This window comes from Triturus cristatus, chromosome 12, assembly GCF_964204655.1.
Source record: "Triturus cristatus chromosome 12, aTriCri1.1, whole genome shotgun sequence".
NCBI classification, from domain to species: Eukaryota; Metazoa; Chordata; class Amphibia; order Caudata; family Salamandridae; genus Triturus; species Triturus cristatus.
In genome coordinates, this window is record NC_140595.1 from 352,973,318 (window position 1) to 352,991,835 (window position 18,518).

The window sequence follows — 18,518 nt, forward strand, 5'->3', positions numbered from 1 at the left end:
CTGCCTAGTGCTGATTGTAGTATTTTGTGAATCATTTTCAGTCCTCCATTTAGATGATGATCTTGTTTCTGAAGTTACATGGTATGCGATTGAATTGTATTACTTGATTTACTGATTTTTCTTTCCTTTCTAGAGTGAACAGACAATGGTTTACCTAGTTTAATGGATTAAAAGAGGTTTTGCTATTGTTTACCTGGTGACGGATAAGTCACTTTATGATTGGTTAGTCAGCCAAGAAGTCACAATGGGATTGGTTGTTGGTCACTAGTTCATTTACTGTGATTTTGAAGTTATTTTTGTGCTTGTTTTTAGTGAAAATAATGAGAAGTTTGATACTAAAGGTTACTGTGGTACCTAGGAAGGGTTAGAAATTACCGGCAGAAGAAACGCCAGCCTTCGAGATGATGAGAGATTGGGTACTATATATGCTCCTGGATTTACGATTGGAATAAATACATTGCACATGATCAAATTTTACAATTTCAATTAGAGAACACCTTTAAAGTTAGAAAGCTTGATTTTTGTGAGACACATCATGTATGGTATGAAGCCGATGCCTAGACCTACACAGTTTGAGACTCCTAATAAATAGTATTGCATGGTGAAAGAGAAGGAAAGAAAGCAAAAAAGCAGGTGAAATCTCATTTAAGCATTGGCTTGAGAGTGAAATGGATCAACAGGAAAAGAGTTGGAGGGAGGATATGATTGAATGTGTGACAACATTCCCTGTTAAAATTAATAAGAATGATGACAAACACAAAACATTTTTTTTTTAAAGAAGCAGAATAATGATTCTGATGAAGACCATAATTATTTTTAATGAGCTTTTGAATTCTAGACCTTCTCCATACACAGCAAGACCTTACATTTCCACTTCATAGGCACAATATCATGACAACTTTAACATTTTGTACAAGGGTTAAAGTTCACTGCACAAATCTTGTTGTCTTGTTGTTGTCCATGAGGCGACAGAGCTATTATAATAGAATAAACAATAGTGTTCTGAACTGGGGTTTCAACATGGCAGTATGGGGGATGTTTACTATAAAAACATCATCACCGCATTGTGGAGCAGCGCAGCACTTCGCTGCCATTGAGAGGTTGCTGCATGAGAGTGTTCCAGCCCAGCTGATTCCTGTTTACCCTGCTGTTGGAAAGTGTGCTTTTTGACATGGCCACCCCCCACTTTTGGTGATTTTTGACTGGAGGTGCACTGGGTATGTGCTTATCAGGTCCCCAGTGCCAGATCTCTTTCCCAAATCTGTGCAATGATTTCCCCCAGTTAGCAATACCTTTAGTACCTTCTGTAATCCCCTAGTAAATGGTACCCCTGATACTTCGGGCCTGAGGCACTAAAGAGGTTTCCTAAAGGCTGCAGCATGAATTGTGCCACCCTAAAGGAACCCGCACAAAGCTTATGAAACTGCCACTGGAGGCTGCGTTTCTTGGTGCAGACAAAAGTGAAAACATGACATGAGACACATCCCTGTGTGCCATGTCCCCTAACAGGGTCAAGGCTGATTTGCATATGACTGGGTCTAAACTGAAATGGCATGGTGTGCAAAAAAATGATGGATTTAGGCCCAGATCTCTGTACTGGGAGTGTATGTTGGACATTGTTTCAGCATTCCATTCCATTCATCAATTATTCTTTTTGCATTTGTCACCCTATGTGGGACGGGTATGCCTAGGCATTGGTCCCGTGCTCAACATGCCACTGGAGTCAAGCTAGCCTGGCTGATGAAGGGTGACACCCTGAAACCGGTTACAGGATGCTTGTTTCCAGATATGCCCCTGTGCTGGTCAGTTCCATTACTGCCAGTACAAGGGAAAAGGGAAGCCATTTTAAAACATGTGCTGGACACTGGTGAAAACAGATTCCCCAGCTACATGATGGCTTCACTGAAAAGAGGGATGTTGGGTATCAAACATTTCTTATTAATAATCCCACATTGATTCCAACGGCTGATTTAGTAATACATGCACACAGAGGGTACCTTAGAGGCCCCCCCCCAAAAAGCTCTACCAGTCCCTGGTGCTGACTGACTGGCTTTCGTCAGCCTGCCAACAGAGACAAATGCCTGACCCTCAAGGGTGAGGGCCTCTGCTCTCTGGGGGCCATAAACCAAGCCCGCTCGAGCAGGTGATGCCTTGCACATCTGCCCACAGGATGACCTGCGGATTAGCATTCCAAGGCCAGGGAGCTTCAAAGAGGTCCACTGGATTAAAAGAGCAACTCTAGTTAAAATAAAGATCAATCCAGATACAATATTTACCAGAAGTAGACAATATTGGTATATGAATGAAGCAGAAGAAGAAATGAAACTAGTGATTGAGAAGATGATTGACAAGGGAATCCTCCAGGAGGTTTTCGTTAGGCTTTGTAACTGTCCTGTGATGAGAATTAAAAAGCTGAATGGCAAATGGCACATTGTACAGGATTTGCACAAGAGTAACAACATTGTTGTTCCATGTTGTCCTGTGGTGCTGAAACCAGATTTGGTTTTGTTTAGGATTCCATCAGAAGTAGAATGGTATACAGTTATCGACTTATGCCAAGCATTCTTCTCAATTCCTTTGCACGAGTAATTGTGATTTCTTAGTGTTTCAAGTTTTGAATAAAGCTCTTGTATGGTTTAGAAAACCACAAGGGTATACGGAATGTCCTTTGATTTATAGTCAAATCCTGAAGAAAAATCTAGAGAATTTGAAGTTGCCATGCAGTTCAGTCTCAGTGCAGGATACTGATGGCCTACTGGTCACATGTTCAGAAAAAAGGACTGTATAGTGGAAGCAATTGCCTTGTTAAACCATTTAGCTGACAATGTTGGATCTTAGAGACAGTAGTGGTGTCGTCAGGAGGAGAAAAGGCAATCTGGTGGAATGTCAGGTAAAACAGTGAATTAAATATTGTTGAGAAAGGTTACGCTCAGTGCTGCATGTATGTAATCTGGCCCCTTTGTTAGCAATCTCAATGCAAATATGCCGAGTCTAAATACTAGAGACATGGACAGGCCTGGTCAGAGCAGCAGTGAAGAAGAGAGTTGAGAATGGGGAATATAACAGAGAGGCAACAAGAGAGAAAGAAACAAATGTGAGCAGTGGAAAAGTATGAGACAAGAGCATATCAGGGAGGGAGAGAAAAGGCAGACCAGGTGTGAAAGAGAGAGATAGGTAGAGAGGTAAGAGAAACCAGGGATGCAGAGAAGAGGACATAGAGGAAAAGGAGTAGGGAAGGAGTAGAGAGGAAAAAGAAGACTAGAAATAAAGTGGAGCGAGAGCTGGTGAGTGCTAGAGGAAAGGCAGATGGCGAGAGGGCAGAGACATCAGAGCAGGTTTGGAATGGACAGGAGAGAGCAGGGATAGAAAGGAAAAAGGGCCAATCAAAACTGATTATGAGAGATGACAGGCAAAGGGTGGAAAGGTAAAAGAGAGAAGTAGTACACTGGAGTGAGGATAGATTTTAGAGCAAGGATAGAGACGTAGGCTGCACCAGAGGTGAACGTGAGGGCCTTCTTTGAAAACATCTTGGTCACTGGCACTTGTTTTATTTATTTATTTTTTACAAAGTAAACACTGTGTTTAGTCCTGAAAACAAATGAGCCATGAATCAGGCAGGACACATGCAAAAGAGTCTTGTGAAATGCTATTAAATGTTTCTATCTGTATATGTTTCAGGTACTTTCAGTGTAGTATTAAAAGCATTACTATATTCAACAACGTTAGAGAGGTATAATGGTTGGACTAAATGTGTGTACTTCCGAAGGCTTAACCAAATTAGTCCTTGTGTAGTGCTCACCATTGTCCAAACATACAGAAGATAACATTCACATTTATTCTCAATCTTCCATTATTAATTCCTCTTCCAGAATGTCAATGGAATTAAGGGGTGTAATTAGAGTGCGGAAGATGGGGGACATAGACTGTACACTGGCAGCTTTCCCACATCTACCACAAATTGTGATTCTAGTGCCTCATTTATTCCTGGGAGAACTGCTGGGTTTCCAAAAGCAAAGCCACAACTGCCTTTATTTTGAGACTTCCGGCATTCATATTCCCTGTTTGACCAGGATAGGAAAAAGCAGAAATGATCAATTTATGCTTGGATACCCCTTCAAACATGTCATGGCTATTGTTTTTGTTTCACAGAAAGAAACCCAGAGTCTGGTAGAGCATTGCAGGTTTACTTCTGAATCAGTCCACTTTCCATTGTATCCCTGTAAGTATGTGTTGCGTGTTTGTTTCTGTCAAATGTTCAACAAGATTTTCGATTTTCTTAATGGGTCCTCAAATTTTGTTTTGTTATCCGCTTTAATTAAATCTCTAATGTTCTGTGTTTATAAATTTCTTTACATATGTACATGGTCCTTAGTTATGTTGTATTCATTTACACCACTATGGGTGTGTTCTGCACATAAATCCCCTTTCAGCTTATCATAAGGTATGAAATAAAATAATTGTTTGGTTATTTAAAAAGTGTTCCCTTTTTAATTTTGAGAGTCCTAAATGTCTGTCTTGTGCTACCAACCCCTGCTTTGTAGTTCTTCTATATGGCTTCCTTCTCAGGGTGGATGTTCAAATCTAGCAGGGTTCTCGGTTTATGATGAAACCTCTGCCCATTCCTTCCTTTTACGACCAACCACGGCCAAATGTTAGCCTTTAAGAAACACTGAGAATTATATCTTATTAGGAATTTCGATTTTTAAATTGTCAAGTATGGGCAATAGTATTTATTAACGAGAGAGAGAATAAATGCAAAACAAAATGTAGACAACATACTTAGCCTACCAAACAAACGTAATACTTTAGAAACCTTCTATTTTATTTCACTACTTTTAACATGTGGGAGACACAAGTATTGTCCAACTAATTCGAAGAAACAAGCCACATTAAAGCTTATGCTCAGGCTAAGTTCATTCTACAAGAAAAGTTGCTGGAGCTTATTGGATAGATTGCATTTTTTTATACTGGACTTCCTTTGTGTGCTATGTAGAAATTGATGCAGTGTGACTAGATTTGACTTTTCATCTTGTAATCCAACCATCACATAACCTATGTAACCTTTAGGAAGCACGTGTGTACATCCTATTTACCGCTAGAACCTAGAGTCTTTCCTAGAGCATTCACACCACTGCAATAAACCGTGAGACACATTTTGTCATCCATAATTTAGCCTTACTTATGAGGAACTTGGGGGTGGAGCATTCAGAGGGCCTGTGAGGGCAGGAGCTGGAGGCTATTTATACTCCTTCCTGCTCCATTTGTCTCTGAGTGGAGGACTCTGAGGGAACCTGTGATGGTGGCACAGGCCGCTCTTTCCATTGCCACCCACTCCACCTGGCTTGCAGGTAGGGGCCTGTTGAACTCTGAGCAGCTAGCTTTGGTGAATGCCACCTATTCCATTTGAGTCATGGTCTGTGCAATCACGTGTGCCTGTGAGGACGACAGTAGTCACTTCTTTCCATTGACACCAAAAATATTTGCCTTTGGACTGGTGAAACAAAGCTACATGGGCTACTTTTGGGAAAGTGGGAATTCACCTTGGGGTCTGAGTTCCCATCTTCACAGTGCACTCGCCATCTTACTTAGTTTGGAGTTCAAAGGTATATAAATGTCTTTATTTTGGCCGCTCATGGCCATAAAAGATCACTATACAATAATTCATCAAACATTGCAGTCCAAAAGAAAAATGGGCAAAGATCACAATTCAAGTGACAAAGTAGAAAAATTGAAGACAGTCAGCATTAAAAAATAAAGAAATTTGTTAAACTACATGAAACAGGACCAAATACAGCTAACCACCAAGTAATGCCGTCATTAAGCTGTGTTCATCGTACCTATGAATACAGAGCAGCAGCACCATGATTGCCTAGTGCCCAATGAAATCAAAGTTTATTTAGTAACAACATTTCTTGATACTCATCTCATAAAAGAAAATGAATCCACAGTTATCATATATCTTAAGCCTCAATCTACATGCAAATAATTAGCCTCAGCATTAGCTTATTAATATAACTTCAGTCCTCTCCTTGGGACAGTTGATCCATGCTAATCTTGTGTCTTAGCCTCCAGGCTTTCCACAAATAGTTGGTCCCGGAAAAATCCATATAGATCTGTACTATCTGTGGTTAGGATGCTAAGGAAGTTTGCAACATTTCTCTTTCCCAGTATTCTACACGCAGGGAACAACCAAGATTTCCTGATCCCCACATATGCGGGACAAACAAAATGATGAAATGTGCTACTGTTTCAAGAGGAGATGTACAGCACCAGCAATTTGGCGATATTCTCGGCTGCACACTCCAAATACTTCTATGCTTGTTCACAGATAAAAATCCATATCGAAACTTCAAGTACAGGGCTCTCGCCTCAGGGAGGTCTATTTTATCAAGATCTTCTTCGAATTGAGGAGCACATTTTGTTTCTAGAAACCTTTCTGTTAAACTGCATGAGCAAAACTTCAGGTAATGTTTTTTATTTAAAAAAAGCCCAACAACTGATCTTCAGATGTCCCACCATCCCCTTGTTGCATAAATAAGGATTATTCCAAAGCTCACTCAGATCAAGATTGGAGAGCCAAGTCTTAACAAATTTGAGCTAAGGTGTCCTAGCACCAACATCCACATCTTTGAGTTGGTAATGTTTCAAGTCTTCGGATGACCACAGCCTTAACCAATATAGAGGAGACCTAAGATTTACAATGTCTACAATATTCTGTTGCACCAAATCCAGCCTTAGAGGAATCAGAGGGGTACTCTGTGGGAGGCCAGTAAGAGAGAGAATAAAGCCAGTCTCTATATTTCCCAACTGAGATACATTCCCGAAACACCACACCTCAGAACCATATAGGGCTTCACTGACTGGTGTTGCACGGTATATCTGCAATGCTTGTGATAAGGGGTGAAAGGTGGAACATAGAAAGGCCCTCAATACAGCCCCAGCCCTGTGCTGCAACAGTACCTTGCTTTTCAAGGTCTGTTCTGACCACAAGAGAGTGTTCGTCAGTCGTACCCCAAGCTAATCAACTTATTTGATTCCCTCCAAGGGGGCACATTGAATGTGTATTTTCCCATTGAAGGACCTGGGTGGATTGAAAGCCATCAACTTTGTTTTATTGGTGTTTATTTGTAGCCCAAACGAGTCACAGAAACTGGCAAACGTTCCTAGTAGAGTTTTCACACCCCTTGGAGTTCTTGATAGTAAGAGAGTATCCCCAGCAAACAGGAGAGCTGGAATCTTCTCAGCTCCCAATTTGGGAGAATCATTATTACAACTATACAAGTGTTCTATCACCCCATTAATGTAGGGGGTGAATAAAGTTGGGGCCAGCACACAGCCTGGGTGGACACCTCTTTCTATGGAAGTTTTATCCATCAGTTTACTTATGTGTGACTTTTCCACATCTTAAAGTGTGTATCTGTGACATTTCAATGCCTTATGTGTGGCAATTAGAGTGACACTTCATCACAAGTAGAGCAAAGCAGTTTTGCCCATATAATGAGATGCACTTTCAGAAACTAACCCTTTATGTGCATTAAATGATTAAGAAACTGCATTGGAAAAGTCTTGAACACAACATGCTCTCTGTTTACAAGTCAAGCTGGCTGATGATATTAGTCAGACAACATGAACGGACACTTCGGAGGCATGTCATAAGTTTGACACACACATGCACACACACAAACCCACACCCACACATAACCCACCCAAGCAAACATGTAGTTTCAAATTTATTGTTTAAAATTTTATTGCAAAATCTAGACTCTACAAACATCAATTTATCATGTTTAGAAATCTCACAATATGCTTATTTAGTCTAACTGAAATCTAGCTATAGTAAACAAGACTTCAATTTCCAGAATACCTTGTGTTGTTATATGAATTCTCAGGACTGGACCATCCAATTCGCAATGAAATAGGCAAGCAAATCATTATCAACATGTACTCATTTTCTTGACCTTAGATGGGTTAAAAGTGACATATCTTTTTCTAACCTGTGACGTCCAGGTTATGGAAAGCTCTTCCCAGCAAAAGGGAGCTGTTGTGCTCCAAGAGGAGTGCCTTCTAGTAGATGGTGGATAAACGAGGGCAGAGGAGGAGGACGATTTAGCACTTCAACCCAGAGCGCAATTGAAGTTCAGCATATTCAAGACAATATCAAAGACTAGGTAGCATGTAATGCAAACAAGCAGGTGAGCACTGAGCAGCGTGCATGCGCATGACATGTCTGCCACCCTTGTTGTGAATCGCCTCTGCCATGCCATTGTGTGACATCCAAAATTCAGAATCTGAAAACAGTGTATGTGATGCTTGGCATCACCACTGCCAACTCTCTTGTTGGCAGCAGATGTTTCCTGCCTCCTACTTCCCAACCTGTTTTTTCGAAGGCCACTGGTGGTCACAATGAGAGGATGAGGCACAGAGGAGCTCTAAGCTGCTATTCATATGTTGTGCAGCTCATGTGGGGGGCTTCATTGTTACTGTACTGCAAATTATTGTGTTTGCCTGGAAAAGGATGTGCCAGTGTAACTGGCCATATGAGGGCAATAAGTGTCTTATGGCCTCAGTCATTAACGGAAACACAGATCTCACCTGTAACAGAGGAGAAGATGACTTGAGATGACCTCAGCTGTGAAGCCCAAGTACCATGCATTTTTTTGATAATTTAAACATTTTGCAAGGATGTGAGGATATTACCAATATGTGTCAGTCTAACATGAGATGCTTGGTGTTTGGCAGGATAGTTTTATATAGATTCAATGATATAACATCATCTTGACGTCAAACAACTGCAGTTTCCCTACATGGGTAATGGGATTGGAGTGGCAGAAGTATACTATGTTGTAAATTCAGGGGTGGTTCCTGCACAGGAATATAGGGGTCTTGCCCCCCTGGCATCACTGCTTGCCAAATTCCAATTGACTCTTTATTTAAAAAAAAAAAAAGCCAAGATACTTTATCCCAACTGCACTGGGCGTCTTCATCGCTTCCTTACTGGGGGTGGGACTACCACATCAGAAAGAGGATGAGGCTGGGCAAATGCCTGGACTGCTCACGTCAGATTGGCCAGCCTGACATGCGCAGTTCAGGCTTCCCCAGTTGGCGCTGTCAGGGAGCTGGGGAGGCAGATACACAGTCCCATCGGTCTAGGATGGAGCGCTGTGTTCACCCATCCCAGCCAATCCTGGCACTGCTCTTATGCTGTTGACTACTGTTGACCGCATTAGAGCAGTGATTGGATTGGCTGGGTGGGGACTGGAGGCGTGGCAGTTAGTATTCACGAGCCCTGCATGCACTCAACTACAGCCAGGCAGCGAGGGACTGTTTCATTCATTTTTATAGCGTCGGGCCGTCGGCCATCAGAGTGTATTAAGAAGATTGTTGAGGTAAGATTTTTCGGCAGGCCAAATAACAATTACAAACCACCTTACATCCATGGTAAATGGATAGAGCTGACAGCTGCAACTAAGGAAGAGGGGGCAGTGATTTCAGTAGCAAGCAGGGATGTGAGCTAGGATGCACAGCTGTAAACAGAGACACAGTCAAGAAAGTTACAAGAGAGTTCAGTTAACCGTGTGATATGAAATGCACACATTTGCAAAGTGTCCTTGAGGTTTGTGCAGTGCTCCCTCAGTGTGTCGTGTCCACCCCTAGAGACAGCACTGTACATCTCCGCTGCACGTTCTGCAGTTTCTCTTTGCTGCTTTAACCTTTGTGGCCGAGGGGTGAGGGTGAGTTTGAATTTCTCCAAGTAATATAAAAGCCATTCGACATACTGCTTTCAGAACTAGCCTAATAGCCTGTTCTGCGTAAGTATGCTTAGATTCCCTGTCAATGTTGTGAGCCAGCCCTAACCCCCTTCCCCCCACCTCAGGTGCACGGTGTGCATCAGTAAAATGCCGAGTTCTAACTTATGACGTGCAGTGAAACCTATTTGATTGACTTGACCTTCTATCACCGCTATAGTCCCACGTGCTGCTTAATGTGACTTTTCTACAATGTTACGATTTCAAATGGGAAGTTAATAAAGTGGCTGTATGGGGAGCTGTTTTTTTAAAATTAAACTTCGCTTGTGATTTGCCACGGGGGAGGAATGCTGCGGGGGTCAGCATTCATCTGACTGGGCAGCCAGTGTGCTTCCGCCTGATTACTAACATCATGGGGTTTGCATTGAAGCGCGCCGCCATCAAACTGTGTCGGTGGAGGCTGCATTTACACTGTGCCTGGCATGGAATAGTCCTAGTGAACATACCCTTCACTGAGCAAGGTTTGGAAAGCTCACCCTGCTAGGGTTGCTCTTCTGGGCCTGGTGCAGTTTTTTTATTCTGCAAGGTGCGGGTATTGGAAACTTTTTATATCCCCTGTAACTTTTAGAATGCATAATTGGAGAAGAAGAACATATTTATCTTTTGTGCATTAGTTGTGCACCATGGTGCAGACACCAAGAGACTTTGAGCCGCTTCAGCAATTTGAGTGCGGTAACACACATCATAGAAAATAGACATTACATAATGTATGAGTTTCACTGAGAAATAAATGGACCATTGCCTCAGGTCAGCATGCTAAGCTACTATCAGACTGTTAAGAGGGCATGTATTGAGAACAGCAAACAACTTTGGTTATGGGAGAATTAATTTTAATGAGCACATCCTTAGCTAGCAATATTATGTTGTAATCAATATTTTTTAATTTTACTTTGTTTGTGGCACGTCTATACGGGTCAATCTTCTCTGCGAGTAAGTTGAAAAACCTGCCTAAAGCAAGATACTACCTGCAGTGTTATTCTACTTACCTTGTTATAAAAAAAATCTAATTTGAAATAGCTTCTAAGCAGTAAGCGGCATCGAAGCATCCACCTAGAGCACAGAACGTGCAACCGGCATAGGGAAAAGTGTTACAATGAAAATAGAAGGACGCAGGAATCGTCTGCAGTTCTTATTTCCAGTGTGGATATCTTTAGATCCACGAGACCTGATTTTGCAGAAGTCATGCTTTCACTTTATGGCCCACCATTTTGAAATAAAACTACACCTGCCGCCACTGTGCAAATTGCTCATTAAAAGAATGTGTTCCGACCATACTGCCATATGAAAATGCCAAACAACAGCGCCACTGTGTTGCCATAGTGAATCTATTGGTAGATGATATTGTGGAGACGATATGCGTAATGGGCGATATTATTAACCTCAATATTGTAACAATAAACTGTAGGCCAAACTCCTTCCTGTTTTTAAGCTTGTAAAATTAATGGTACAATGTTACAGATATCAAAAGGGATACAAGTGCCATTTTGTTTCTTTGTGTGAGAGCATGCTATCTGCTGAGATAGCTTCTCGACCACCACATACATAAACAATCCATGTCGTCATCTTTGTGCTGGTTGACCATCTTAATGTGTGATTCAATTTCTCTTGAAAGAAATTACTTAAAGGTGACACTTAGATGAAGCTAAATGTGAGTCACCATGCACCTTTTTGAGTTTATTTGCATACACCAGTGATTTTGGTATTTTGCGTGCTTCGATAACTTGCATAGTAAATTGTCATGTTCTTGTTGCTCGTAGCCTTGAATGGAGTGCCCATAAACACTTCATTGCTGCAAAAAAACAGGAATACAATCAGAGGGAACACTGCTGTAGCCCCATAATACTCTAGAGACGGGGCAAGCAATATTCATGAGAGAAAACCTGGAAATGTCTATTCTGGATCAGTCTTCGTCCTTCAATCCTTCCCCAACTGGAAGTCACCAGACAGATAATGGACCATTCAGAACCTGGCTTAAGGAGAAGCGATTGTTAGTAAATATGTATATCCTTTATCTCAGACTTTGCCATTTTTTCCCTAAATCATTAAAAGCTTTGCCTCTCCTGTGTTCCCTAAATAAACCACTTTCAGTGAATTGGAAAAAAAAAAAACCCACAGCGATTGAAACTAGCTTTTTTTATAACACAATATTTTATACTTCTTTGTAGCAAGCTATCTTACATGCCGGTAGTTCATTTTTTTTTTTTAGGTCTCGCCTACGCAGCGCGCATGCGTTGCGTGCGTAGGAGGAGACCTTTAGAAATCGATTCGGTTTTTCAGGCAAAAACATGCACGCATTGCATTGCTTTGAATGGCAACGCGTGCACGTTTGGCGATTCCCTTTCGGGAGCGAGCTTTGAAACCATCTGTTTGTAATTAACAGATGATTCCTACTCGCTCCCGCAAGGGAAACAGGCGCAGGCCCCCTCCTCTCTCCCCTCCCCCTGCTGCCTCCTCCTCTCCTCATCAAACTTGTTTTTTTACTTTCAGCGCAAGGCACGCGCTCTTGTTTTTCCTGCGAACGGCCTTCAGCTTCCTCCGTGTGCATGGCAATGCATTTTAATCCTTTCACCACGGCTCTGAGTGAGCGAAATTCCTTTTTCAGAGCATCCACATCATCTTCCACCACTGTTGTCCCATCCGCTACCTTCCATAGCCATTGAGTCCATTTTCCCCTCTAGCACAACAAAGGAGCCCTCTATCACCGCCAGGATTTCCGCAGCATTGGGCTCCTGAACCAGCACTGCTGTGGATTGTTCACTGACTTGGTGTGCCGGCAGCGCCTTTGGCATTGTCACAATGTATTGATCGATGTTGTTGGCTTGTGCCGGCTTTGTCCATTTGTCCTTCCCCATTGTCAGCAGCTCTCTGGGACTATTCGCACTAGGCAGTATCACCTGTCCGCACCAGCAACTGGTGAATGCCCCCTACTGTCTCTGCACCAGATATCGACCCGGAGTAATTTTATCACAAGGTGCGTTTATGGATGTATATCTAGCACATAATCCATTCAGCTTGTCCGGCTCACAGACTGTCAGCTCTACCCCACCAATTCCTACCGTGATGCCAGGGCCTCCACCAACCACAGCCAGTCCATTCAAGCCCTGCGCTTCTCACCGCACCGTCCAGTTCCCTTCACTGTCCACACTTTCTCCCTGGGCCTACTCAGGGAGATCAGACAATTGTAAACCACAGGCAAAGAGCCCAGGCCACTGTCTTCTCTCCAAGGGCCCGGTTCAGGCCCCTACCTATCTCAGCATCACTCAAGTCATCCAGAAGGCTACTTGCAACCTCAGAAACTCCCCCAGTAACTTGGGGGCTTGTAGCTTGGGTTGCATTCAACTCCCTGTTCCCCCGCTGGCCGTAACTGCAATATCCTCATCTCAGGCCTCATAGGTGGGAGCGCTGAAACTCCTGGGGTGCCAGCAGTCCTCCCAATTCACCTGCACAGAACCAGAATCATTCATAGTGCGGTCCCCTGGTCACCAGTGTACAAGAGTTCTGCATCTGTGACCACATCGTAGTTATTCCAGTACAGCCCATCCCTGAATTCAATTACCAGATGCCTCCGCATACACACAGGCCCATTCATTATCATTGGGGTGTCTCGGGGTGGGAAAGGCACCCTCCTCTCAGCTCCCGCATATATTTTCGTAGCCCCGACACCGCACTGCTATCAAGCCGCGGGAGTAGGGCAGGCGATAGAAATGGCCCCTCTCGCCTCCCGGCTCAGGTCCTCTTGTCTCCGAGGCCAAGCCTCCGCCACTGGCCCCTCATCTATGTTGGTTGCTCCGCACTGTGTGTCTGCCAGGCTCCCCACTCACTGGCAGGTTTTCAGGTCTCTTCACTGCTAACGTGGCCGTACATCTCTGTCACACTGGGCCCTCCACACTCCCAACGGTGTCCAGGCCCATTCAGGCCCGCCGCCTCACACCACACTACACCACACTTCGCACGAAACACTTTTAGGACCCCACAAGACACTGCCATCAGTAGAAGGTGCCGCCACTAGTATTTTAGTTTATCTTAAGCATGATTTGGCCCAGGATTACAAAGGATACAGAGCTCATCGGCAGGAGAGGTCAGGAAAGACGTCTAGTCGGGCATCTTGGCAGGCCATGCCTCTTCTCGCACTGAGGGTTATTTATCCTGCTTCAAAGAACGCTTGCAATGCATTTATCACAGACTTCACTGTATTTTATGATGATTATAGCAGTGAGTTACGGCTTTTATTGTATATTATTTTAAACAAATTTTATTGAACATTTGTTCTTGTCGTCTTACATTCAATATGCAATCACTGTTACAATCAAGCATTCTTAAAGTTCGCTCGTTGCCATTCTCCCTTCTGTTGACAGGTCTCATGGCTTAGCATCTTTGCTTGTATAATTCTTGTCCCTTTTGATGCCCCCCACCTCCCTACAGTCATCCTATTTACATCAGTGATCCTCAAGAGGATGTGAGTTCAAGCCTGTTGCATCATTTCGACTGCTTCTTGCAAGAGGCCAAGGAGCAAAGACACACAAAACAACAAGACAACTCCCTCCCCCCCCCCCCCCCTTTACCAGGCATGTCATATGTAGTAACAATCGTATCTTCCCGAGGAGTGTTACGTCTCCTAGTTCCCTCTGTCTATCATGCTTACGGCATTTATTATAGAGATACTTCTGTTACTTTTGGAACTTCTGTCATACCACAACACCTAGTGTTGGGCTGGGGGGTGGAGGGTCAGGTGTTGTGTATTCTGAAATAACATGGGTTTAAAACCACCTGCTTCCGAATTCCTTGTGTCCGGGACAATACAAATGTCAGGATAACTCATGAATAATATTGCTGCTGGAGTAAGATCAGCGTTTTGTCTAGTGGCAGTTTTAATTCATCATGAAGTAGTGCACAGGGTTAATGTGACTGCTGCAAAGAATGTGAAATGCAGATCACTGAACTGCATTTTATGTGGCTAGCTCACTGGGTTACTGCTTTTGTCACAGAGATCCTTTTGTTATTTGCAGTTTATACATTACGATCCTAATATACCACAGTTAAATATCAACTGCAACCAAGGAGCTGCATTCAAATGGCATGGGATAGGTTGGAATGTTTTTCCCCCGTCTTTCATTATCCTTATGGTGCTAAAAGCAGTTTGCTTCGGTAGAAATACATTCTTTTAGTAAACACGATCACAGTGGTACCTTTTAAATCCTGAGTTGGTGCTTTCCCGGGCCAAACCCTCCTACAATATACTACCTACTAGTATGGATGACATGTGATTCCTACAACTTTTAATCCTCACTGTCTTATGCAACATTTCAAAAGGACAGATTTACACACTTCTATGATTCATTATATCTGTCTAATGTGTGTAAAGTGCTCTGACACCCAGTGGTTGAAGTGCATTAAAAACAAGCATTAGCATAGCCAATAGGTCTCGCCTTTGGGACCTTATAAGTGTTTAGTTATCCAGCACAATATCCTTGGTGCAACAACATCAAGTGTTGCATGGCTAAACATTTATAAGGTCCCAAAGGCGAGACCCATTGGCTATGCCAATGCTTGTTTACATAGCAAAGATCAAATATGGGAACAGAGCACGCATGTGGGAAAGGGCGCAATTGCTAAGTAACAGAGTATGGGTAGCCATTTTGTTTGATTTACAGTTTTCCTGCATTAAGGGGTACTGCAGAAAGGAAAATAGGATTGCCACCAATTGTAACCAATTTGAACAAATCGGTCAGTCAAAGTTCATCGGATTCAACTCCCATTAGCCTTTCCCGTCTTTCAGCATATATAAAGCTCAAGTTGCTGGTAGTGTTCCTTGCTGGCATCTGGCACCTCTCAAACTGATGTTTTTACAGCGTGCTGAAGGAAGTGACGTTTCATACCCGTCCAACCAAACGATAATAGAGAGCAGGCGCATTGGATTAAGAAAGGAAACTCGAAGGATCCTATTCCAAGTGAAATTCTATAACAAATCACAAGTAACTCAATAAAGGCACGAGTTAAAAGAAAGCAATAATTCTTGTTTTATTCTGAATTAAGAATTTACTAAGGCAGCTGGTAATAAGTGTATTTTCAGCGCTTCCCTCGCAGAACAAACCGATGTAATAAGATGAAAAGAAATGACGGCAGTCATTCTTCGTACTGTTTCTTAACTACAGAGCAGGAGTGAGCAGCAGATATCTGTCACGCGCGGTCATTAGAAGCCCGATATTTCACACGAGATGTTATTTTGCAGTTTTCTCCAGGGCCTTGGGGTTGATTGTTCTGAGGATGCATAAGAGCGCGTTGAATACGCGTAGATATGCAAAGGCAAACATTATGAAAACAATATCAGCCATGCCCCAGAGCGCCTTACAAAATACACCCCTGTCAACCAACAGTCAACGGTGCTTGAAAACACATTTCAGGTGCATTGCTGGCTTCAGCTGTTCTATAAAGGGATACAAGGAAATGTATGTTCTTTAAAATATTACACGAACACACACTACTCTCCAGCATTAACAGCACTACATAGGCCGTTAGCATCCTTTAAGTGAAGAGGTTATTAAATTGCAGTGTGCAGTATTTAATCTACTGCTGGATGGGACAGGCAGGCCTACTGCTTCGAGAAAATGGTGTTCTGGATTTTAAATTAGGAAAGTTCTCCAAAAATCGTACTGCAAAATAGTTAATTGTGACTTGAAGTGCATTGTTGACATCAGTTTTGGACTAGACTGGAATGCCTGTATGAGTTCCCGGGCACAGATAACACTGCAGTACGATTAAAAAATAAAGAAAAACAATTTAGTTTATTAGTTAATAAAAACCATAAACATAGAAACATACAATCAGGCAGTTTAACATGACCATTCGAAGAGAAATATAAAAATATGATATAGGGATTGTGTTAAAAAAGAAATTGACAAGCGCTTGATCCTGGACCTGTTAGGTGCCTCTGAGGGTACCTCTCCTCATCACCCTTCCCCCTAATAGCCAGTGCTTTAAATGGGAAAAAAATAAGTGCAGATACTCATTAATATGAGCTAGAGGGTGGCGAGTGGGCGGGGCTAGAGGTGGGGCTTATGGCGACATATGATGAAACAAAATGACTTCTATATCAGTTGCAGCAACTATGAAAAACACATGAGAAATGTGTTTATGTAAACGAACAGGTTAACTCATTACACAAAATGAAACTCAAATAGGAAGACATGTGAACAGTTCCTCGTTTTGTAATATTTGCTGCTTCTTAATGCCATACGGTTATTTGTTGGTGTTTGGCACAATACTATATACACTTAAGCGTGCGCGCACTCACACACACACACACACACACACACACACACACCCACCCACCCAGACGTACACAAGCATTCAACACATTCCCTCTAAAATCTACTGAGTGTCCTGATTCTCTCCCTTTTCTCTCACAGAAAAAAAGGCACACACACACAAGTCGACAATCGCACAGACATAAGCAAACACTCGCAAAAAGTCTCTTGTGGATATAAAACAATTTTAAACTGCTTACCTCGCATGATTTTATGAATTGCCGCGGGTCATGTGCTACCTCCATACCTGTGATTGTACAAATTCACACAATAGTGTGAATGTGATTAACAGCACAGGGCCTAAATGGGCCCTCCACTGTCAAACGCAGTGTGATGGTGAACACAGGAACATCCAGTGAGGAGAGTATCATGAGTATTGGTACTCTCCTCAGCAGTATTTAGAAGTGGCGGTACTAACAGGGATACATATAATAAGTGCCGGGACTCAGTATCTGTGAGTATCGGCCCATTTAAATCAATGCCACTGCCCTTTTCCCTACGACCAGGCTCTTCCTGTCTCTTGCTGGCTCCGTGCCTTTACATTCACATGTCCTCTCCACTTGCCTCTAATCTTTGCCCAGCCTCTAAGCTTATCTGACTAGTTCTGCTCCTCTTCCTCCCACCTTTTGCTTACTCTCCACAAGTCTTACTTTTTCTCCCTGGTTTTTCCGTACTTGTCTCCTGTTCTCACCTCCATGCTGTACTCATCCCCTAAATTTGCCGTCCGGAAAATTAAAGTTTAGAAATGCACCAGATTTATGACTTTTTACAGAAATGTTCCTTGGCTGCAGCTGGCATGCTTTTCTTATTAAATTCCTTATGAAAGCCTGCACACTTTGATTCCACAAACCTGCCGCAAAGTGGATCTAAAGGCATTGTGGGAGCAGGCTGAGGCTTTTGCGCCGGGTGTTCTGTTTGTTTAAAAAATGACTTATCACACCATTGCATCTCTCACCCCTCCCTATCACGCCTTATATTTCTTTAAATCATATGCTCCGAAGAATCTTCTGATGATCTCCCACACTTTCACCTCCCTCCCTGGTTGCTGCCCTTCTTAACGATTACTGCGTTCAACTGCCCTCACACCCGATGGATCGCCAGACAGTTGTTTAAATACATTTTAAACAACTGCCAGGATCTTAAAGGAAACTGCTTTAATTGCATGTTCAGTTCCAGTCAAAGTAATGCAAAGTACTGGCTCTGCAGCCTTGGTTTTGCTGCTAATAGCTCAGACTGTAAGACAGGCGTCCCACTGTGTATGCTGAGCATTTAGTGCTTAGAAATGAACTGATAAAGTCTAGGGGCTTTAGGTGGGGATTAATGTGGGTTACAGTCACTTAAGCCAATTACCGACCTTGTAAAGATAAACACCTGACCGACAGTGAAGGGTCTGTCAAGACCCTGCACT